Source organism: Gallinula chloropus, assembly GCF_964237585.1.
Source record: "Gallinula chloropus genome assembly, chromosome: 7".
In the NCBI taxonomy this organism is placed as follows: domain Eukaryota; kingdom Metazoa; phylum Chordata; class Aves; order Gruiformes; family Rallidae; genus Gallinula; species Gallinula chloropus.
This window is the reverse complement of record NC_140092.1, coordinates 22622048-22646843: the sequence shown is the minus strand read 5'-3', so window position 1 is coordinate 22646843 and position 24796 is coordinate 22622048. Positions and strand designations below refer to the sequence as shown.

The following is a 24796-nucleotide window of genomic DNA, read 5'->3' as shown; positions in this document are numbered from 1 at the left end:
ATGCAGCAAATGGATCCAACACCATGTCAAAGGCTGCTCCTTGGTTATATACTGCAATATGAGGTACTTATTTCTATTTATTAGTTGTTCCAGAAGGGGCAAAAAAAAAAAAAAAGCAGCTTATGTTTTTAAACCTATTATGCAGTATTCCAAAAGGTCAAGTTGCTGTTCTTTTTAATACAATTTAATTGAAAATAGACAGTAGCCTGAATCTTCTTCAGGCGTAATGAAGCAGGCTATTGATATGCACCATGTGTCCCTGATTAAAATCAGAAGGCTAGGAATGTCCAGCCAATTAAGCAATTTGTAAGACATTGGCCCAATTAGTTTGGGACTATGGAGAAGCAGGTACATGGAGTATTCCCTGTAAACAAGAAAAAAACCTACAAGGTGAAGAATGATGTCCAGACTAATAAAGCCAATTAATTGGCTGAAATCTCTTGTTGCACTTTATTTGTCCCCTAGAAAGCTTTGAATTAGTAAAGAAAGTCACAGTGTATTCAAATATAACAGTAGCAAAACACAAAGGATTTTTTCCATTGAAGGAAATAAGTGTTCAGCTGGTTTACACATTAGGGTTTTGCTCTAATGAACATGCTCTAAAAATGAAGACCCAAAGACATTGGTGAAGTTCCTTGTGCTAGACTATCAGTAAAATTAATTTACTTATAGCTGTGGTATGATATAGACAAGAAATTCCTATTCTTGCTGCTGGCTGTGCTGCATGTGTTGTATCTGCAGACAGAGAGTAGAAGTTACTGATTTTACTGAAAATAAGCAAAAAGAGGCAAAGTTAAGTTTTCGGGAGAGCATAATAAAAATACCTTAAGGCTTTACTCTCTGGAGACAAGCAGAAGGTTTAAAAGTGTGAGCATTGTGTATGTGGAGAAAACACAAACTCCCAACACAAACAGTTTATAATGGAGTTTGCATCATCTCCAATGATCATGCTTGGCTTTACTGACACCCCAGTTCCTGCTTCAAGATATTAGTCAAAGACCAGAAACCAAGGGTATAGTTTAACATCTGGAAAAATCCTCAAATTTTGTTCTGCAGTTTCTGAATGGCTCATTTTACAAGTCCATCTCAAAGCAGGTGTCATTGCCTGTTTCTCTAGTTAGAGGAACAACTTGTTTGAAGTACAAGTGGCCTGCTGGACCATTTCAAGCAGGAAATGTTCATTGTGGAAGATGGTTACAATCACAGTCAAGTAACTCTCCATATGTTTTGTCTTTCTGGTTTTTCAGAAATGGCAACTTGTACCTACTCTTATCAAGTAGAAAGGCACATCCAGTGAAGTAATGTTATTTTGCAAGAATAATAATTCTGAAATATCAGAATTCTCTTTTTTAATAGATATATTTTATTAGAGGAAAAAAAAGTATAATTACTTCTAGTCTAGGAGACACATACAGAATGTTCATCAGACTTGCCAAACCTGTCGTTTCAAAACCAAAGAAAATATTGTTTGTCACAGGCAAATAAAGATGGGATAGCTAGCAATTCAATCTCCACCGTGGAAAAACCCCACCACATTGCAAAGGCTTTAACCGAAAATTAAACCTTCCCATAGTTTGCTTAGCTGGTGTTACAAAACATGTGTTTCACGGCTCCTCAGTGTTTGAAAAATAAGATGATTTAATCATGGACTCAGGGGCTTTATGCACATGGGCAAGGGAATTAAAGTTCAGCTACTTTGTTGCGGGCTAAACATTAATCCCAGGGTGTCTGGTACTGAGGTGCCTAAGAGATACTAATCAATTACTGAAGGTGATGAAGGTTTTTTGGCAGCCTGATGCTATTCACTCCATTTGTGCTGAACAAGGAAGCAACTGGAACAAAAAAAATCAGGACCATGAATCCTTCAGGGAATGTATCAAGCCAGAATTACAGGGCTCACTTCTTTTGCTGGCCAAAAATTTCTATTGGAAAGGGTGCTTCTCATAACCAATGCAGCTGCAGTGTGCAGTCCGACACCTGTCAGTATTTGTATTGCCAGCAGGAGCAGCAATATATAGGAGAGTTTACCTATGTCCCAGTTCTGTCCCAGCAAAGTCGAGTGGAGTCACTGGCTGTCTGGGCAGAGGATTGTGTGGCTTTTCTGCAGGTAGCTGCTCTGTGCTGGGAAGTTGAAGCTGTAGTACATGAGTCCCTGAGGAGAGCAGCAGCCCTCGCTTTGCAAGAGCTGTCCTGACCCGGGTACAGGGCATAGCTCTCAATTCTTCCTGTCGCACTTCCACTGTATTTAAAATAAAGAATTGCTTACTAGGCCATGGCAAATAAATGTGAGAATGATTTTTTTAGCTTAGTAGCTATGGTGTTTCCCTGAGAGAGGTCAATGCTAGACTGAATACCTAATGGAAAATACTGGGAACAGGCTGGGTAAGGGTCTCCTTTTTTCAACAAAATTCTGAATTATTCTTTGAAAAGCATCAGTTTATTCAGAGGATTGGAAGAAGCCCTTAATTTCTAAAGAAATGGTGAATTGTGTTTTAAAAGTATCTTCATACAGGGGTGGGAAAGGAAAACAAATTACTTATAGTTTACGTGCATACTGTGGCAGACCAGTGAGTTAACAGACACTGCATCTTTCTCTGGCTCATTTTTGTTATTTGACTGGTTTTATTTGAGCGTATAAGCCATACTGGGGGCTGTGCTACACTGTGAGCTGAATGGGGCTAAGAGCTGGGATAGGTACTTACCTTCATGTGTCCATCAAGACATAGGCAGTCGTGGCCATTTTTAGTGCTTGGGATAAGATGAAAAGTGAGCAGGAGTTTTGAGAGGCCAAACTTTGGAAGAAAGCATCTCAGCCTTTTCATAGTTCCATTCCCAAAGTGAACATAGGGAATCTGTCACAAATCTATGAACTGCTTTATAGTTTCCTAACTTCAGCTTTGTACCATAACCATCACACTATTTTCCTTTCATAGCTCTGGAATGCAAATCACGCTATTTTGCCTCACCTAGCTGTAGTAATGTTAGTGATGGGACCTTCACCACCCTTTTTAAGTGTTCCACAGTGTGTTACTCATACCTTTGGACATTTTGCTTTTATGAACCTGCAGTTTCTCTTAGATCAAGTCCCTGTGGTACGGCTGATTTATACACTCTGAATCAACCTTCTTGAAGAGATTCTTCCTCAGGCCCCTGGAAGCACTGATCTCTACCCCAGTTTTTGCAGTGGGGCAAGAAATAAGTGACTAAATATACTTTTCCACTCCTCCATTGTCACCAAGACATGACTTGGTTTTCTTGCCAAAGGGGGATGTGTTGTAACTTTATTAGCTTTACATATTCTCTCAAGACCCAGCAGGTATAAGGAAGAAAAGATGATGCTTGTTCTAGGAAAGAAAAATGTTAAATTGCAGGTTATACACACAGTTTTAGAATATATTTAGCAACGTAAATCATCATGAGCTGTGCCTGTGTCTTCCACACAAAATTCTAAAACCTCATAAAACTATGTCTTAGGTGGTAAGCTACAGGAACTCTTCACTATGCAGTTTGCCAGTTGTATCCCACCTTTGGGTAAGCACCTCAAAAATATGAGGGTTTCCTGTTCCCTCTAAATTCAGCTGTGGCAGTAGAGGATGTATTGGGAAGATTCCCTTTGCTAAAATGCTACCTGCTAATCAGAGTCTCTGCTTTGGGTAGTCACTAATACTGTAATTTTGAAGGCTGTTTGGATGCTTAGGAAATATTCAGGTATTAACTTGGCTCGTATTTTTGGTATTTTCTGGGCTGTATAAGCTGTCACTGACCCTTCTTGTCTGTCCTTTTCACTTCCAAATGAAGCTGTACACTAAGCTGTGTCTGTAACTGCTTTCTCCCCATTTAGATATTAGATCACACTTTAAAAAAACCTTTTTAGCTTTGCAGTTAACAAACATAATTAAAAACCAATTCTGCAGCATCGTATATATTACAGTACCCGTGAGATTCTTATACAATCACTGTAAGTCAACAATGGAGATATTAGATTAGGTTAGATAACAGCAAATTCAGGCAGCCTTCTCCCTTCACTCCCATATTTTGTTTCTGGTGCCATGGAACAGCTAGGTGAAGAAAAGAAGAGCCCCAGGCAAGTCTCTAACTTTGAGTGGTTAGGAGAAAGCGGCATGCAAAGCAGCTGAACACACAAAATACAAGTAGGCACAGTAGTGTACACCTTGATACATGATACAGGTTGTCCAGTCTGCTGTTACTGTTTCCCTGGAATGTTGTAAAACATCGAAATGCTCTCTTCCAAGCAAGAATCAGATTTCCTAAACGTATCTCACAGCCAGGGGCCTCACAACCTATCCATTTAACAGGAATGAGCACCAGCACTCATCTGTGGGTGGCAAATTCACATATTACTCTGAATCTATGGAAGATCCTCTTGTGTTTTAACATGTGGACTCTTTCTCTTGGAGAGTCTAGCGGAGAGCTACAAAAATGATTACAAGCCTGGAGCATGTCCCCTACGATGAAGGGTTGAATGAACTGGGGCTGTTCAGCCTTGAGAAAAGAATGGTAAGAGGGGATCTTATTAATGTTTATAAATATCTTAAGCGTGGAATGCAGGGGGAAATGGCCAGCACCTTTTCAGTGGTCTGTGGAGACAGGACAAGGGGCAATGGCTGCAAGTCGGAGCACAGGAAGTTCCGCATCAACGTGTGGCAGAACTTTTTCACAGTGAGGGTGACAGAGCCCTGGGACAGGCTGCCCAGGAGGGTTGTGGAGTCTTCTCTGGAGATATTCAACACCCATCTGGATGCCTACCTGTGTGATCTGTCCTAGGGAGCCTCCTTTGGAGGATTGGACTCGATGATATCTGGAGGTCCCTTCCAACCACTAAAATTCCATGAATCAGTGAATCTGTGAATATCTACCATATCTTTTGCAACATGAATGATGTTTCTCCAGGACTGGAGTCTTAGGTCCTTCAGTAGCAAGTGCTATGTGAAGCTGGAGCATTTATGAGTTTTTTCTGCTTTGCAGATATTCTGTGTGAGATCATGGCTTGTACTTCAAGAAATTGTTCTTCTAGATACCTATTTTTACAACAGTAATTTTTGAAATGTCAACTCTTCTTTTTTCTCTTAACAGAAAAATGACCAGCAGTGCTACAGTTTATTAGGGAAGACACTCAGACGATACTATCACATAGGTCTTATTTCCAAAGCAAATCAGTCAAAAAATAGACGTGAAGTGTGATTAAGAATGTTGAAGTTCCAATTTCCTGTTAGAAAACTAGATAAAAAACCTAATCAATGCAAGTGCATGAAGCTTTGTTACTAGCTCATGGCATAAAACTATTAAATTATGTCAATAATATTGGCTGGGGTACTAAAAGCTATGTTTATTTCTACAAGTACATTTCAAATAGATATCCTAACTAGTTTCAGACTGTCAAATCCTTTTATACTTTCTGCAGCTCAGAAAATTTTGTCAATTTTTGTTATTGGTGATACAATCTTACTGTGTGGTCATTGTGTTTTGTTTGAAATTTGTATTCTGCTTATTTATAGAATCATAGAATTTTTTCAGTTGGAAAAGACCTTTAAGATTATCAGGTCCAACCATTAACCTAACATTTTCAAGTCCATCACTAAACCATGTCTCTCAGCACCACATCTATGCGTCTTTTTAAATACCTCCAGGGGTGGTGACTCAGCCACTTCTCTGGGCAGCCCTTTCCAGTGTTTGACAACCCTTCTGGTGAATTTTTTGTTCATAATATCCAATCTAAACCTCCCCTGGCACAACTTGAGGCTGTTTCTTCTTGTCTTATTGCTTGTTATTTGGGAGAAGACACCAACACCTGGCTAAAAGCTCCTTTCAGGTAGCGAGCGAGAGGGTTTCCCTTCAGCCTTGTTTTCTCCAGACTAAACAGCCCCCGTTCCCTCAGCTGCTCCTCACAGGACTTGTTCTCTAAACCCTTCATCATCTTCATTACAGGGCCCAAAACTACACACAGTACTCAGGAAATGCCGTCACCATTGCTGAGTCAACAGGGATGATCACCTGCCTAGACAGCACTGGTGAGGCTGCATCTCAAGTACTGTGTTCAGTTTTGGCCCCCTCACTACAAAAAAGACCAACAGAGTCCTGCCCTGTATCAGAAATAGCAGTCAACATCCCTGTCAAAACTTAGGCTTTCTCCAATTCCTTAGTAACGTTAGAAATGTTGCCACAATTTCTACATCTCAATTTTAAGACAATATTATGGGCTTTGCACTGTATTTAGTGCTTTACAGAAATATTTGATCTATTTTATATCTTATTGTGAAATTCTTGGGTCTTAGCTCACAGCCCCAGATCACCTTTACTCTTCTAAGATACCTGCCACTTACCAAGTGCTTTATGATTTACCTTGATTGTAGTCCTAAACTGAAAAAGTGTGTGATTATTTACCAAAGTTAAAATGTTATTCAAAGGAGAAACAGTAGCTTTCTTTTCTAGAAACTGTAGGTTCAGTCTACCAGATAATCATGTGTTTAGGGTTATGATAACAGATGCATAGTGTCTATGAGTCACCCATATTTTTATGTCAGATCCAAAATTATAGCTCTCTCTTGATATTTTGTACTCCAGAGTCCTTCCTCCAGTGGAAAAAGGTGAAAGAACAGCATCTGAAAATGAAATACCATGTGGAGAATATGACAGTTTGTCTTTCCTGTCTTGGAATTAGAGTTTAATTACAATCAAAGAACCCTTCAACCTAAATTGCAATTGCAGATTTTACAGCCACGTCTGATGCTTCATGTCCCGCAAGTAGTTTCATAGAATGACTCGCATCCTTGGTCTGGTAATAATACTTCTCTAAGAAAGGCTGAGGTGACGGGCAGTGATTTTGAAATCCCCAGGGGCTTTGCTAGTTTGAATTTGTTTCTCTTCCAGTTTTCAGATATGGTATTGTCCCACAGCTGTGCAAGCCTGATAGCAAAAGTCTGCTTTCTACTTTTCTCGGTCAACCCCATTTGGAAAAATCTGGAACTGTAGCTTCAATTGTCGTAACAAATGGTGCATTTTATCTAGACAAGCAGGTCACAAAGTACGTGCGCTCTGTCCATAAGAAACCTGCATGATTCTTCTTTGGACAAAATGCCAGTGGGGTATGACATTGATATCAGTCTTTCCCTGCATCAATATGTTATAGTTTTAGGGTTTTGCTATGAACGTCGCTGAGTTTTAGCTACTTGGCCAGCTGGAACTGCTTCAGCTCTGGATCTGGGGTATTAACCCAAATTAGGTACAGCAGGAAATGTCTTCTTTTTTTTCTAAAAGCCAAAGATTTAATAAAGAAAAGACTCTCAACCAAAGAAGGCTAGGGAACAGGAGAGAAAGCATCAGCAGGCTCAGGTAGGATTAAAAATAAAAAGTAGAATAGCGACTATAGCAGGCTGGTATCATGTAGCAAATAAAATATCAACGAATCCAGATTTTTCAGCCTCAGATACAAGGGAAAAGCTAATTTTTGTTTGCATGTATTGCGAAAGTAATTATAACTAATTTTACCCAGATAATACCCTTCTTTCTGAAATTCAGGAAGAGAAATCCAAGCCTAAATGTTTCATTTTTTCCACTGTACCTTTGACTTCATCTGAACATGTACTTGCATAACAACATTGATAGAGAGGTATCCTGGTTATATAAAGGACACTATATTCCTATAGTGAAATGTAAACTGAGCCTCAGCTTTGTCTTTTTCCCAACTTCAAAACTGGCCTAATACTTACTTCTTTTCATAAGGGTTGATGAGTAATAACTGATAGGTACTTATGTAACACTTCTGGATCCTCATGAAGAAAGCATGAAAGAAGGTTATCCCCTAAACCACGTTTGAATTTCCTCTGTTGTTTAACAATTTCAAAATTTTTTATGAATTTTGTAAGTCGATTACTCAGAACATGGGAGATTATATCTTGTTTGAAGACTGTTTGAAGGGAGAGCTCATTTGCCCAGCATTTTGTCATATTCTCTCCATGATGGGAAGTATATAGAGATAGCCCAAGTCCTAACTCTTGTTAGGATGTGCTGCCCATCACATAGTGCTTTCTTTACATGTTTTCATAGCAGGTGTGCTTAGTGATCCATCTGGTGAATTTTAAATTCAAAATGAATATGTTTGCTTGGTTTCTTCTTTCAGTAAACATCTCCAAAAGGATTAGTATCACCAAGATGACCCTAAATGACTCCAAGCACAAAGATAGTATGATTTGGAGGCTCCAATTTTAAGATTGACTTAGTAACTGAAAGCTGACCACATCCTGTCGCGACTGCTTGTATAGCAGTACACAACAAATGCTGTCCTATTACTTCTCCCACCTGTTGATGTGAATGCCTCTTTACAGCAATTATCCTTTATACAAAAGCAACACATTTCAATGCCCTTACTTCAAAGTGAATGCTGCCAGAGAAAACACACCAGGATGAATACTTAAATTATTATATGATGGAATAAAGAGTTTAAATTAAATGCATCAAACAATTCTGATTTCTGAGATTTTTTTTTTAAATTTCCTTGCAGACTATGTGTTCACTTCAGTTTACATCAGTGCAGCATTATATCAGAGGGGTCAGCACACAACAGTGATTGCTCTCTATGTGCCATGGAATTTTGAGAATACCTTTCAAAGATTTGAAGGGTGGCAGCAGCAGTTTCGAGTGAAGTTTCTTAATCAAACACAGAAAATCCAACCCAAGTTTCCTCCTGTTTAAGCTAGTGACTATATCATGAAACTGTATAGGGAGCCTTCCTCCAAGAAATGCCATAAAGACAGCTTTTAGAAAACTGTATTGACTTTTAAAAGATGATTCAACTGTGTTGAAAATAAGATACATTAATGTATTGCTTTTTCTCTGATGCTTCAAAAATACAATTTCCAACCTCTTGACTGGAACAAACCTGCAATCGTTTTGCTTCTTATCAGGTCTAGGTTTCTGTCAGATGTCCTTTAAAGAGGCTATTTGGCAGATGGGTGAAACAACACATAAAAAATCTTAAAGGTTTCCGGATAGTGTCAGTAAACTATGTAAGCTCCTGATAAAATGGGCAATTGCAAACATTTTGAGGCACATTGTACATTTGGTTGTATCACTTCTGCATTTCTACATGTAAAACTATACCCCTGAAGAAAGATTCAGGTGTATGTGTTAATATCCCTTGCTCTTAAAAGAGAAGCTTTGAGCAGCAAGGGTGCAACCCACTTCCATAACCGGGTTCAGAGCAAAAATGTGGCAAAAGTAGGTTACTGACGCTTGGTATGCATTAAGAGATATTAACTTTACAGAAATATTAAGCATGTCCATTAATTTGTAATGAACAGTTGCCCTCCTGCTAAGTCATCCATTTTTCCATTTATTGTATTCTGTCCCAGCCATATTACTACCAATGTGCCAAAAATCATCCTGGGCAGAAGCTTACAACTCGCAGAAACGGGGCCTCTCAAATTGAGAGCTTTGGAAACCAACCTGAACAAGTCTAAGCATGTCACAGTTTCAGAAAGGCAACCATCATTATGATTTCATTTATTACTATCTAACCAGTCAATAAGTGAAGTCTTTTGTAGATTTGAACTTTTCACAAGGCTTTAAATTGTACTCTCTTGTAGATAACAGGCTTTACGGAAGATCCACATAAAAGCAAATGTACTTAAGATTTACACCAAAGAATTTGACTTCTGGAAATGTTTAGAGATTTCAGAAGAGAGAAGTTACAATGATAGCACATTAGATCACAATAGCTGTTCTGTATTGACAGAACACACATTGGTCTTTTTGTGGTTGAATTGTTAAATGTCATTTGCAGAAATATGCTTTAATACTTAAAATATGTACATTGTTTTATAGTTTCTTTTAACCAATTCAGGACCACTTAGGTATGCCCATCAGTAACTATACAAATATGATGGTTTACAAAAACGTAATTTATTTCTTCTAATTTGGTATCACAAAGATGAAAATTCTATTTGGAGTTTTAAATAAACATCCTTTTTGTCATTAAGTAGAATGGAAAAGCCGAATGTGTAAGATTCAAAGCACACAGACAGAAGTTTCATGAGATAATGCTGTCTAGTAATGTAATTTTTGTCAATTCTGCCAGTCCGAATTAACAAATTAGAAAATCTGTGTAATATAAAATTCTTCACCCCTGTCAATAGTTGTTACTGTAATTCTGTTTATACTTTCTCCTAGGCTTTTGAGCCTCTCACTTTGGTATGCTGTTTTTGCCATCTTGAGATTCAATCAATAAGTTCCCAGTGAGCATTGCTATCCTGTTAATGTATTTAATTATCAGATATTTGTTATTTCCTTCTCTAAAAGGATTGATTACAACAGTACATTTCTTCTCTGAGTGTATAGATTTTGGATTTTAGTGGATTACATAATTCTTTTAGAGGAAGTATTCAGATAATTTAGAGCAGTTAAAATTTTACAGTGATTTGCCACATGTTCCTCTATTAAGAGCAGGTGTCTATTTTGGCTCTCGGATACTCAGTCTCCTAGTTCTACTGCCTATATAGCAAGCAAAGAAAAGAGCAAATCTGTGTAGATGCCAAGACCAGCTCTCAGCACAAGACCTCTGCATTCCCAGGCAATGTTTGCTGGGTTCTGGCAGTAGGGGAAGGCAAAGTGAAGGATTTTTTTTCCTGTAATGTGACTCTGGCCTCTCCAGACACAATGTGCTATAGCTCCACAGCCAGATTTCATCCATTCCCATTTTATTTAGTCTTGAAGAAGGCAGTGAGAGTGCAAGGGACTCCTGTTTTGGAAGTCACAGAGGCTGCTCCTTGTACTTCCGCTCAAACACCATTGACTAGCCACGGCTCTTCTGTCAAGCAGGCAAATAACACTGCCAGACCAGAAGTCTGGAGGTTTGAATGTAATTCCTTTGAGGCTAACTATGAGGATCATTGCTGTGCTTTGAGGAAGTATGTGTTTGATTTTCAACAAAGCAAATGAGGGCAGCTAGTCAGTAGAGCAATTTATGAAGTGTTTATGGAGTCCCCATCACTGGCAATTCTAAGTCAAGAATACTGATTTTCTGAAAGCTGTGCTCTGCTTCGGTGGTGATTAAAAACAGGGAAGTTTGTTAGTCTGCCTTCTGCAACAATTTACAAGTTGATTTCACAAAGGCCCTTTCTGGTCTTTCAGAGTAGGAGCACCTTTTTGTTATCATTAAAAGCAGAGCGATTTCGGTATCATAATAAAGTGATCGTTTATAATGTTAATTGCTTTGGCTCAGTGTCTAATAAACTCCACCACTTTCAAACTTGTAACTGCTATCCTGTTCGTAACAATTTGTAACAACAATAATATCATCCGGGATTTTTATTTTTGGCTCTCCTGCAAGCATCCTTATGTGACTCCATTAACCATAATTCACATGTTTTCAATCAGTTTGATAAAGACAACATTAACTTTTTATGTAGTGCCAATTTTTAAAAATCAGACTGCTACATGGCATTAAGTGAAATGCTTTTCAGAGATGTGAGCATATTATGTCAACACAATTACATCTATCAGAGAGATTGAAATCTTGTCGGGAAGCCTGCCTTCTATCAGATTCACGTCTTCTAGCTTTAGTGAGGAGAAAAAAAATAATCAATTCCAGTTAAATTCTTAAAGTCAACTGAAGGATTAACATGTCCTCCAAAAGGTAGGCATTCATTTGTAGGCCTATATCCGTTGCATGTTCATTTTCAGGACCTCAGACCTTTTTATACTGCTTCATTTCTGACCGATGAACTGGAAGTTAGGTTTGATTTCACATACTTTAATAGTATCACGGCTGTAGGACCATCCAGCTTGCTACCTGAAGCAGAGGAATGGTGCATGCTCTCATTAATACCTGTCAAAAGTTTTAATTTATCACAAAAATTCCTGATTCAGAAACAGCCTGCTGGATTCTCAGAGTTATAGAGTATGTATTTGTCCAAAATCTTTCTAAAGCAGATGGAAGTGTGTCTGTTTCAAAGCTAATAATTTTTCTGGCTCTGTGAGCAGTTTCTGCTGTGGTAAAGGGACACAGCACAATATGAAAGATTTGTGTTCAGATAGTATTCTAGAGCAACAGTTTGGCTTTTGCAAGTTGTCAGAGCTTAATTGACTTCAGCAGCATTGTTCCAGTTTACACTGTCTGCATATTTGGCTCTGTTTCTGATTGCACTTCTTCAATCTTTCTTTCTTCCCCCTCCACCCCCCACCCCCCCATCCTTCAAACTGCAGGTGTGCAAATGCAGGTATTCTGAACATTCAACTATTTGCTTCCTTGCACTGAATCCTGATCTCTGAGAGGAACTCACAGCAACTTGTAGTATTCCATGTGTAATGCAGAGATACTCTGCTGCATTTTGTATATTGCAATGTCTAAAATTTACAGGTTTTTTTTTAAATCATTATCACATAAGCATAAAAATATCCAGGTTGAGTTGTCTGCATTTGTCTGGGAGATTCAGACCAGAAGGATTCATATTTTCCTGCATCTGTGCTGATGAGTACTTGGGAGATACAGGGATTCTCAGTCCTTGCTTGCTTAGCATTCACCACAATCTACATGTTTTCCGTTTACCATTACTTATGTAACACACCCAGAAAGGCAGATGCATCCTTGCTGTCTGCTTCCCCATACCACAAAAGCTACTGATTAATAAAAAAGAAAGCTATATTCTCTTCATAAGGGACTTCATTATCTGGATTTCAAGCAGAATGAAAAATGTAACAAGAACACCTCTACAAGACAGAGGAATACAAGACACACCACAACCCCCTTCTGTCTCAGGAGCAAAACTGTCATAAACACTCTTTCTTCCCTAACCCTAAACACCATGTCAGCCAAAGATTGAAATATTCCTGTGTCCTCATCTTGCAAGTAAAATTAATTGCCTATGTGATCATTATTAGAGAAGAAATTATTAACTCCTGTGTAGCTGAAGGTAGAATCAAGTCTAGATAGCCTTCAAAGCAGGAGAACAAGTCCAGGGTGTCAAAGACTGTGAATACCTAGGTGTTTTTTTATAAGCCAGTGGGAACTGAAAGAGTTCAGCCCCTCTGAAAACCAGATTGTATTTGCAGAGGGCATGAATCCTTCTGTTAACCAAGAAAATTCAAACCCTTCTGCCATATTTCTCCACTGGGAAGATGGTGAGTTCAGACAATCCTGTTTGTTTAATGCCAGTCCATCCACCATCCCAAGTCAAGTTGACAGTTTCCTAGCAGATGCTTGTCTAAGTTTTCTAAAGAACCTCCAGTTTCCCAGGCAGTCCTTTCCAGTTTTTAATTATCCTGAATGATAAAGCAATTTCTCCTTTGCAGCAATTTAAATTCATTACTGCCTGTCCTCTCCTCACTGGACATGAATAACAGTTTGCTGTCTTCATTTTTGTTGCAATCTTTAACAAGGTAGAAGACCATTAAGTTTTCTCATCCTTGTCCTCTCTATGCACAACCAGCCAATCCTTTCAAGATTTCTTTTTCATGGCTTATATACAATGCTTCTTTTTATAAAGTATGATATTTTCACAATAGTATGTTTGCCAGTAAGGTGGCAGCAGGCAAACAAAGTCAAGTGCATGGAATTACTAGGAGAAATCTTGCTAATTGCATTTTGATGTTCACAGTGTATTAAAAAGCTATAGCCAAACATTTATGCATTCCCAACAGATTGCTACTGGGGATTCTTATTCTTGTCACCTGGAAAAGGACATGAACAATGTGGTTAAATTTGCAGAAATAGTAAGTTATTCATGGTAGTAAAAGTGACAGCTGACTGTGAGGAGTGATGGAAAGAACAGATCTGAGTGTCCAGTCATCAGAATGTCAGATAGAAATCAGTGTAGATAAATCAATGAATGTAGGAAGAAGTTGTTTGAATGGCACCTAATGGGCTCCAAATTGGTGTTACCACTTGATGAGGAGGTCAGGGTTTGGTGTAACCAAGTTCAGGGAAGGTAAATAAGGATCAAAGGCATGACATGGCATCTGTAAAAGGATCAGTTGTGTAAATTGGGAACCTTCTGACTGGAAAAGTGACAGCTGGGATGGGAGCCACAAAATCACAGTGAACATGGAGAAATAGATGGGGAATTTTCTCTATCTCTTGATACGAAAGAAGTAGGAGTATTCAATGAAAATAATGGGAACCATGATCTAATCAGACAGGAGGAAGCAGTTTATCTTATGGTTGGTTGTAGACTTGTGAACACCCTCCTCCAGGATATTGTAGCTGCTGAATTTAAATGAATGTACCTTGGGCTCAGGGAGACACTGGACTGTTTCATGGAAGACAGCTTCACTGACAGTAATGAAATACACAGAAAACCACACACAGCCCAGGAATACTCTGAAGAGGAAACATATTGTAGCAAGTCAGGGTAAAGCATCCTTGTACCGAATTTTGGCATTAGTGGTTCATGAGACAGAATATTAAACCACATGGACAGGCATGTTTGCCATGTGCAACCAATATTTCTTCTTCAGAAGAGATGAATATGAAATTCTGGACTTGACAGGCAACTTTCTCATTGATGTCAATAGATGGGCACTTCATTCCATGAGCTTCAGCCAAAATAAATTATCCTGGAACCAAACACTGGAGCAGAGAAGCCTGCCAGGATGTTGAAATTTCTGAGAAGATAATGCAAACTAAAAGGTACAGAACAGTGTTAATCAGGTTATCCCAAATGCAAAGAACAATGTGTACAGAATGATAACTGTCACAGAGGAGGGTATAACTAATGTATTTAATATTTAAAATTTGAGGTTTTATGTTTTTTCTGACGAGCCCAGAAACATTCTTCTAGAAAGAAACATTTTTTGAAAATAGAACTGCTGTGACCATACCATGGTAACATTGTCTCATTCCTGTTTTGAATTAGAGAAATTGAAAGAGACTGACAAGAGACTAGTCAAAAGTGAAAACTTTAGGGCGGAGAATGGTGGTTGATTCTAGAATGTTTTTCAGAGAGTTGTCGCTGCTGCCCTGTTAATGGTTTTATTCTAGGAGGTAGATATGATGTTACATATGGAGAAACTTAATTAGAACTTTAACTTTATTTCACTCTAACCACCCTTTCTCTGTTCCTGAGGTGTGACAGACTCATATGTTTGTTCTGATTCTGACATTGATCACTGCAGTTTCAGCTACAATCTCCTGCAGAGCTGTAACCAAGTTTCCCTCTAAGGAAGGAAAAAACAAATGTGTATAACTGTATGGCACAAATGCTGCCTCACCCATCCCGTGGGTATACTACTGGGGTCCAAATTCTGTGTGAAGTGTCACAAATGGTGCTAAATACAAGAAAGCGCTGGCTGGTGACAATTTATATGCTTTGCAAAAATCTAAACCGTTATGGAACTATAATGAGATCACATCACTTCCCAGTCAGGTCTTGGATTGAGTACTTGAGCTCAGTCCTCAGAGTAAGACTTTAATTTTCCAGTTAATCCTCCACACAGAACCATAAAGCCATGATTTATATGGTTAAGTATGTAAAGTGAAAACATGTAAAATAAGGTGCTTTTGTTATTTACTGCGTATTCTATAACAAATGTTTAGTAATCTACTCAAGGGGCAGAGCTTGGTGTTTGAGAAGCAGTTTATACACAAATATCAGGAAACTTGATTATTTGGAAAACAGTGAGTATATTCCAACAATTTTTTTTAATAAATTGCTCTCTATTTGTGTTTGGAAATGTAGTTGTCCTTTTAAAATAAGAAGGTAACATCAGTTAAGAAAAAAAAGTTTGTTTATTACTTGCTGAACAGTTTTGAAGGAAATGGAAATACTGCTAAAAAGTAAAACCATCTTCCAACAGCTTAGCAATATACTTCTTATGAGGCTTCAGAATTCTGATTCCCAGTATAGACAGCCATCTGCTTTCCTTTAGATCTGCTATGGCTTTCAGCTCCTCACAGAGATTCTCATTCCAGATTTTAGTTTTTGACAAAGTGACAAAGCATAACGTTGGCTTCCGTGAATACGTATTCAAATGAATGCAACTCCAGGTCGAAGTGCACGAAGCCAAATACTTTTATGAGATCTGTCAAACCTAAAATCCTCTGTTGACTTCGGTGTGAGATTGTGGGAAAATAACAGAAGATTGGCAAGGAGAATTGTAAACATGCTCAAATGACTTGCAGCTGAGGTGTCAGAAAGCACATATATTGTACTAGTTGTTTGGTTTTGTGTGTTTAGATAAACAGGCCTGTGACAGACTTAGAGAGACCCTACCAAACATGCTTGAGATTTCTGTCCTCCTGTGAGAATGATCACAGTGCACTGGTAACTGCTCAGAACCCCGAAAGGGGTGAAAAGAGCAGGCTCAGTTATCCTCTTACATGAACTGAGCTCCGTGGTGCCTGTGTCCTCAGTTGTGTGCCTCTGCCTGGGTGCTGTTTCGGTTACCTCACCCCCATTGGTGAGGTAATGAAAATAAATTTCCTCTTTGCATTTAATCTGGGGCTTTATGGTCCTCCCCGTGTCCCATCTTCGCTGACTTACACAGAGATGAATTGGTGTCTAACATGGCCAGGGTTGATGGGGCCCTGGGCAACCTTGTGTAGATCCAGGCCTGGAGGTTGGTGGCCCTGCCTGTAGCAGGGGGGTTGGAGCTCTATGTTCCTTAGGGTCCCTTCTAACCCATGCCATTCTGTGGTTCTATGATTCTATGGGAAACTGATGTATATTTTCAATACAGGTGTGCTTTGTATATAAGCTTGAAGAAGCAATGTGATGCATGGTTCTGTGACTGCTAAGCGGCCAAGATGATGCTCCTTTCCTGTGATGTGTTTTATACCCAGGGCTGACACAGATTGCTATTCCTGGGGCTTTTTTTCCAATACTGAAGATACTTTTGACTTAATGTTCATGACATGTCCAGTGGGATTCTATCACACGTTTGTCAGTCAAGGACTTTGCTATAGTGGTGTGTCAGCAGTTTACGGGGAGAGACAAGGCCCATCATCCTCTGTTGGGAAAAAGGTTAGAGTCAGCTTCAGTGGTAATGGGGCAGAAAAGAACCTTGCAGCCCTTTCCACACCGGTGAACTGGGGCTGTGCATGTCACACCAGTACAGGAATAATGGACCCTGTTTTCATAATGAACCTCTTTTTAATGATCTTCAGAAATCACCTTTCATTCACCTTCTTTTACAACTTCACCTGATCCCTTCGCAATGTATCAATTCACAACAGCTGTCTGTGAAAGGACCCAGAAGTTCAGACTATTCTATTTAGAAGGCTAAAGCCTTAATTAGTGTGTGAGAAGCAGACTGTAGACAGAAGCTCTTCAATCTAGCAGAGAAAGGTATAACAAGGTCCAAGATTTGCAGGGTGAAACTGGATGATATCAGGCAAGAAATAAAGTCTGGTTTGTAGTTGTTTATTTATTTTAACCTGTGAACAAAGTAGCTCCAAGGACAATTTATGTAAGTAAAAGTATTTCTTTTAGCCTTAAAGTTGTTAGCTGTGAGACTTACATCAGCAGTTATACAGAATAAGTCGCTCTTGTCTTCTTGGATTTAATTGTAGATTGTGTTTTCTACCATATTTAAAAATTATTTTTGCAAAATTTAAAGTCTGTAAGTCTATCAAAATTTCCTATCAATTCTAATCTCTTCATATTTAATCTTGCCAGCACATTCTGCCTACTTCAGCTATTTGTTTTTTTGATATTAATTTTTAAAATGTACACACAGCTGCTAAGTAGAAGTCCTGGTAAGCATACTCTGGGCTATGCATAAATAAGATAGAGGCAGTAGAACACAGTTCTTTGAGTAAATACATGCTTCAGAGGGTGAAGTGGCTTTAGTTAGAAAACCATGACCAGAGGACACTGGAAGAGACAGGGCATTGCATAGGTAAAGAGGAAGATGCAATGCCACAGAGCCTTGGTGGCTTGAAATCATGTAGTTAATGTGAAGAAATGTAGTGTGGAGTAGCTAGAACAGAACATGGTTTTTCCTACAGCCGTGGCTATCAGAGCAATGCAAGTGTTTCTAATAGTTCTGGCGACCTATGTGACTGCTATATGAACTGTATGAACTATAGGAATAGTTCTATTCACTTTTTCTAGCAGCAGAGCATATCACTGCTCCTCCATCAGCCACAGGATTATTGTGCTTTCTGCATGCTGTGGCTTCTGACAGATTCTTGCTCACAAACACTACCCTGATAGGAATCTTGAGCCTTGGCACTGTGCTGGCTGGCTGCTAATTAAAATGATGCATCTTCCTTCCTTCTTTCTTTCTTTCCTTATGCGAAATTTAACTCTGTTGGAGTCTGTGATGGAACATCCCACAGTAGGAGCTTATACAGGTGACTGGGAGGAGATAATCCCATGGAGATGATTGTCTCCATGCTGTACACAAATATCTACCTGCTGGCCATACTTCAGTATATCATGTTGTATCTAGATACCTAAGTGTATCATGGTATGTAATTGATGTATATCAACTAGGTATATCATCATGATATAGCATCTTGGTATATCACGCTGTAGACATATTTTAGTCTTTAATCTGAAGGCTCTGAAACAAATTTGCAGGGGGGTTGGACTAGATGACCATTAAAGGTCCCTTCCAGCCTAACACATTCTGTGATTCTAAATAAACTCCTTCCAGAGCAGTGATGCTGGAAAAGATTGATTAATGGCCTGGCAGTTCCTAAATTCTCCCTTTTAAAATTCTTTTGCAATGAATGTTTTCTATCAGACATTCACTGATGTTAGTTTTTTATCCTATTGAAATTCACATTCTGGTGTCCCATGCAGTAAGTTTGCTGATCTTCAATGAAAATCATATCTGAATGCAATATGTTTTCTCTTTCATAGCTGTGAAGAGGTGCACGCTCTTTACTGCAGCGTAGCAGTGTCTTACAGCCTGCCACCCCCAGAAATAAGTGATAAGACTCACATAATTCCCACTTCTCCAAAGTCATTTGTCCAAACCGATGTGTAGGCTTTAAAAGAAAAGTTATAGCTGGTAGGGTTAAAATTTTATGAGCTTCATATAATTCACTTTTCATAAGAGACATAAGGTTGTGAAGATCTGTTTCTGTGCCAGTGTTGTACTGTGTACCTCATGTGCCACTGCTCCTTCCTACCTCCATTCCTACATTCATATAAGCTGTTTTATATGAGAATAGAAATCACCAGATGGGATCTCCAATGTGTATTAAGACAGGGACACACAATTGAAGACATACAGAGGGCATAAAGTGATGGCTGCTGAATTTAGGGCCACATTTATACTCAACTTGAGGTAGCCAACAGAAAATAACAGCAATGACACCTATATTTTATCCAATGCTTTCTGAGTAAAAAGCACTTTACAAAGATGGTTAGCAAAGCCATAACAGAAACTGCAGCCACTCTTCGCCTCAGTGATTTGTCCACCCAGAAAAGTACTAAGAGTGCAGTTCTGTGCCATGAACTAAGTCACTCTCTGTAGTGGACTTGCTGCATTTCATCTGGAAGAAAATTCCAGGTGGGAGAAAAGAGTAAGACATGAACGATGGAACAACTGAAATAGTCAATTGTAACTGGTTCAAGTAGATTTTTCCCGTCAGCCTGCCTTAGTACCACATATATGACAGTTTAAGCAAGCACCAAACGTAGGTACCATGGTGAAATTATGCAGGTGATGGGAAAGATGTTATTATTCTCTGGAAAGTGGATGCATGATTGGGGTATTTCAGAAGGACGTGCTTTCCCCAGAGCACAGTAGATGTGTAGTTATCAGGTGCCTGGTTACTTGGGAAATTCAGATATGGTTGGAGTGGAGGTGGGTCCTAATTTACCAGACCTTCCTGGGAAGAGGATGTACCAACTTTCCCAAAACCTCCTCTTCTGCTTGGCCAACTAGGAACATCTAATTTGTTATTTTGGTTTGGTGACCTTTGATTGTTCTGACAAAATTAGCATCCCACTTGAAACCACTGCAGCCCAAAGACAGCCAAGCAATTGCTAATGAATAATGCATAAGTAAATGTAATGTGCATTTGCAAACCAGTGAAATGTTTCCTTCTTTTGTTTTTTTTTTTTTCCCAAATGTCACAGGTTTCAAGTCCTAGCACTGCAGGCACTTAAAAAAGTACACTCCATGCTGTGGGATCTTTTCACCAGGAAAAGTTTTCGTACCAAAGTGAAAGAGAAACCATTTCAGAAGCTACATTTTTCTGGTTTTTTTTTTTTTAATTATTATGAATAATTTTCTGGTCATAATTTTAAGATAAAACTCCCCATTGCTTTTTGTCTAGATTAAATAACTCGCAAGTTTAAAACATGTTTGCATCCATCCTCTGTGATATCTTCATAACTCTTCTAGGACTACCTTCCAGTGATGACAAAATTTCATTATATATGGTGATTTTATTTTCTTAACACCTTTTGCTTCCAAATGTTTAATTTGTCTTCTTTTTGTTTTTCTCTCCATTACTTCAAGGTGGGTGTGGCCTCCATGTCAAGTTTCTTTTCAGGTGCTTTCACTGTTGAACAGAGGTTTCTACAAAGCAGCAGTTTATGAAACAGGATCAGATTATTAGCAATATCCTAAACCTTTTTTCCTCAGTCCCTAATTAAAAAAATACACTTTTTTATATAAAGATTTAGTACCTTTGCAGCCCATATTATCACAGACTCATAGACTCATAGTTCAATTTTTTTGACTATTAATTTACTCCATTTTTCAGACCTAGAATATTTGTAGCAGAAACACACAAGTAGACACTCAGAGCAAATTCATTTAGTTCCCCATGGCAAGGCTACAAAAGGAAATGGCAGTCTTTCATATCCACCTTGATGGGCTTTGATTAGGCTCTTCGGGAACTTATTTCTGTAAGATTCATTCAGTTCTATAATTTCTATTTCAGATTAATAAACAGATCCAGAGGGACAGAATTCACACATCACCCACGAAATATCTCATTCAGCTGTTTCTAGAAGTTGCTGCATAGCCTTTGCTTTCAGCTTCGCTGTTAAATTTGAAGTATTTTAAAATGTCATTACCTTCTGTGGCACTAAGAATTTTGCAGTAAGCAAAATGCCATTGAGTAGGTATGTGACTTCCCTCACATACTTGCTTTCATGCCACTGATGTAGGCGAGTTCACTCTTCCTCTGTCAACTATGCTTTTTCTTTCAATTAACAAGATGGTTAACTATCAGGGCATAAAATCCCCAGATTTTTTTTTCATGTGGCTCATTGCCTCTCTTGTCTGCTAATTAATAAGGTTAAGCAAAGTTTCTGTTGATGAAATGCAGCCATGGTATTTCATTCTGCAATTTTAGAGAAGTTTCCCCAAAATTCATTTATGTTTTGTATTAATTTACACTAGCATAGCCTATAAACTCATTTTGCACTAACATACCAAACCCTATGATCCTTCCTGGAGCCTGGAAAACTGTCTTTGATGATCAGGTCTATGGTAACAGCTTGTTTTGGTCTGTCCATCTCCCTATGCAGGTTTTAATTTTCAGCTACTCACAGCTGTATTTGCAGAAACCTTGATTCTTGACTTATTTCATGGACACTTTTCTTACCCATGTTGTGATTTTTCTAAATGATTGTCATGTATCTGCCAGCCCTGTAGTTTCCTTAGCTGTGTTTCTAACATGATGTTCAGAACTGATTGCTTGCACCAAGTTGCTGGTGAGTTTTGGAATTTAAGATGCCCCTAATTAAGTGATTCCCAGGGACCTTTCATGAACACATCTCAACTCTTTATTCCTGAAACCCACCACTGGCTGACAGACCATCCATTTGTATCAGGGGTGGTTTTGTCTCATTTCTTATAGAAACATAGAAGCACAGAATCTTTTAAGGTTGGAAAAGACTGTAAAAGCCTGTCCAATACCACCACGTCAATTAAACCATGTCCTGGTGTGTCACATCTACAGGTTTTTTGAAGTCCTCCTGGGATGGTAACTCCACCACTGAAACAGTGACCATTTTTCCCTTTTTAACTGAAGACCTAGAAAAGGGGAGTCCCAACATATCACCAAGGCTACTAGGTGCAAGATGATTTCATGCAAATAATCTTGATGCAGTGCTATACAAGTACTACATAAAAGGCAGACAAAAGGTAGTGATATATGTATGCCAGTTCAGAAAAAAAAGATGTGTATTAAATATAACAGCTTTCATCCATTTTTCCAATCAATTCAGATTGTTCTACAGTTGTATTATTGGATTATTCACTCTTAAACAGCAGACAGATGTGCTTTAAATAACAAAAAAAAAATTTTGATTGGAATCAAATGAGACAGAGAAAGATCCATAATGGAACTGAATTGTTTCAATTAACATCTATCTTGCTCAGACAGTGTTATTGACAGAAACAGGGCTGGAAAGTTAAAAGTGTCATTTTTCAGTAAAGCTGGATCAGTGGCATCCCATCCCAAGGGCTGTTCTTGCTGGCATTTCTTTTCTTAGCAGGAGCAGGGCTTGGCCCAGAAAGTGCTGACTTTTCACTTACCAGTCCCATAATGCTTCTCAAATTGCTTTTTATTTTTTTTTCAGGGACACACACAGAGCTTCCAGATTCTTTCCTACCTCTTTCATCTCTTTGATCGGACCAGGAGAAGCCCATCCTTGCCTCAGGTAAGGGGCAGCTGTACAACACCTTGGCAGCACCAAGACTGGGAATGTATTGTTGCATCCTATCCAGATGTGTGAGCTGCAAGGGGATTCCTGTCAGAGCAGGGGGGTATCAGGTTTGCAAGGAGAAAATCTGAACTTCTAGCAAGTCTTCCTTCTGGGCTGCCCAAGTAAGTGCTGGCTAGCAAGCTGTGAAGCTCTGGTCGTTGTGTGGCCGGGTACCAGCTCATGTAACATTTGCAGTCAGGCTTTCAAAGCAACTCTGCAGGTGTGCAGCACATAGTACAAGGACACCAGAGTCCTGGCTGACAGTACATTGTAAAAGTAACAAAAAAATTTACATATTAGGCCTTCCTCTGTGGTATATTTTATCATATGTTCTCATCATGTGCAGCTTCGTTTTACTTGATTGCATTGATTTTTGTTTGTATTTTAGAGCAGAGGGTATTTTAGATAAACTTCTTTTTCTTTTTTTTTTTTTTTTTTTTCCCCATGTGGTATTTCACTCTGATTTTAAAGATCTTGGCATCAAACCAGAAGACAAAACAAAACTCACAGGCAATATATTCCCAGTAAGAAAGACAAAGCTCTCTTAGGAAATCTCAGTTAAAGAGCTGCTTTGGCCATATGGAGAGATTGTTGTTACTCCCCCAGCACAGAAATAACAAGGTGTAATAGCTAGCTGAAATGACAAGTTCTTTCTGTGTAGTATTAGAGAGAGATTCTGCATTGATGGTGTCTCCCTGACCGTGCTATTAAAATGGAGCAGGAAATAAGAAAATGGAAGTGATAAAAAGCACTAGTGCTTGTAATCCGGAGCCCCAGTGTTCTGTGGAAACAGGCGTAGCTCCACTTGACTTCAGAGAGGGTTGCATTGTGTTGGCTGGTGGAAGGATGCCAGTGCACTGTATTATAAAGTTTAGAAAGGAGCCTGTGACCTTTTTAAATTACTACAAAACCACAGCAGATTAACAAAATGCCTTAGAGTGGAAAAACTTTTTCAATATTTTATGTGTTCTGACTTACACCCAAAAATAAATCATTGCATGTTGTAATAGACTTTAACTTTGTTTTCTAGGAGCAACCTGCATCCAACAAACTATAATCTAAATGGAAATATCGAGCAAAACCTAGAAAAAGGTATTAAAGCTTCATGTGAAATGCCAAACAGGGCATTGCTGACTTCCTTTCTATTTGTTTTCCTGCAAAAATGATATTGGAGCAATAATAGATGTAAGGCAATAATGGTTATAAGCAAAGTAGAAAAATTCAGAAAACCAAAGACAACATAATTCTAATAATTCTGAGGAAATTATGGGCCTGATTCTGTATTTTACATATATTGGTGGACAAAAATCAGGAGTGTCTCCTTAGCTACCAGTGAAGTCATCTGGGAGTAAGTGACAGGAAAAGCAGTCCTTGTACCTTGTAGGAAGAATGAGAGACTGTAAAATATTGCCTGTGTTAGTTCAAATGTGAACAGAATAATGAATTATACTGCAAAATAAAGGGTGTTAATCAAAATGAGCACATATTACAGCAAGGGTTAAGCCATATTTGAAGGATTTTTGAGGGGCTTAATGAGGTGGGGAGGGCTACCAAGGTACTCTATTGCTTGTTTCTAATTTCTCTAGTTGTCACTGCGATGGGTAGAGGACTATTGTTCTTAGAAATTAACATTTTACAAATGCTCTTTATTTGACTGAGCAGAAAAGCTCATTTGTGAAACAAGAGGGGATCATCAGGGCTGATGCAAACAGATCTGATGTTGTCTGAATAGGTGTTTCACAACATGAATACTGCATAAGCCTGGTAGGTTAGGAGAGGGATGATATGCACAGGGTCCTGGCCTCTTGGTCATGCTGAATCTTTTAAAATATGATGGGGTGTCACCAACTAAAGATTATCTTTGTTGTTTTGTAATTCCAATAAACAGCTTTAGTGATTGGTTAAATTACTCAGGCCATTTCAATTAAATCACAGCTGCTGTTTAATTTACAAAGCAGTTAGGATCATCCCCTAAACCCATGGGCTTTTGAGCAAAATAAGCCCATGTGAACACTTTCCCTCTTCCAGGTAGCATTCAATAAATATTGCTGTATTGCAGCTGTCAGACTGTAGATCAGTAGCATGCATTTAAGTAAATCAGTTGATAGGGTTGTATATGTAAGAATATCTGTCTGACTTTCATAAGGCACAAACCTTTTTTT

The 24796-nt window shown here is 38.7% G+C and overlaps 1 long non-coding RNA gene across 1 annotated transcript; it reads left to right on the top strand.

Annotated features, from left to right (window-relative positions):
• The first annotated feature begins 4 nt into the window (after positions 1 to 4).
• LOC311193964 lies at positions 5 to 23675 on the top strand. The gene is made up of 3 exons (XR_014617422.1): positions 5 to 63; positions 22509 to 22589; positions 23665 to 23675. It is a non-coding gene; the product is annotated as an uncharacterized lncRNA (long non-coding RNA).
• Positions 23676 to 24796: the final 1121 nt, after the last annotated feature.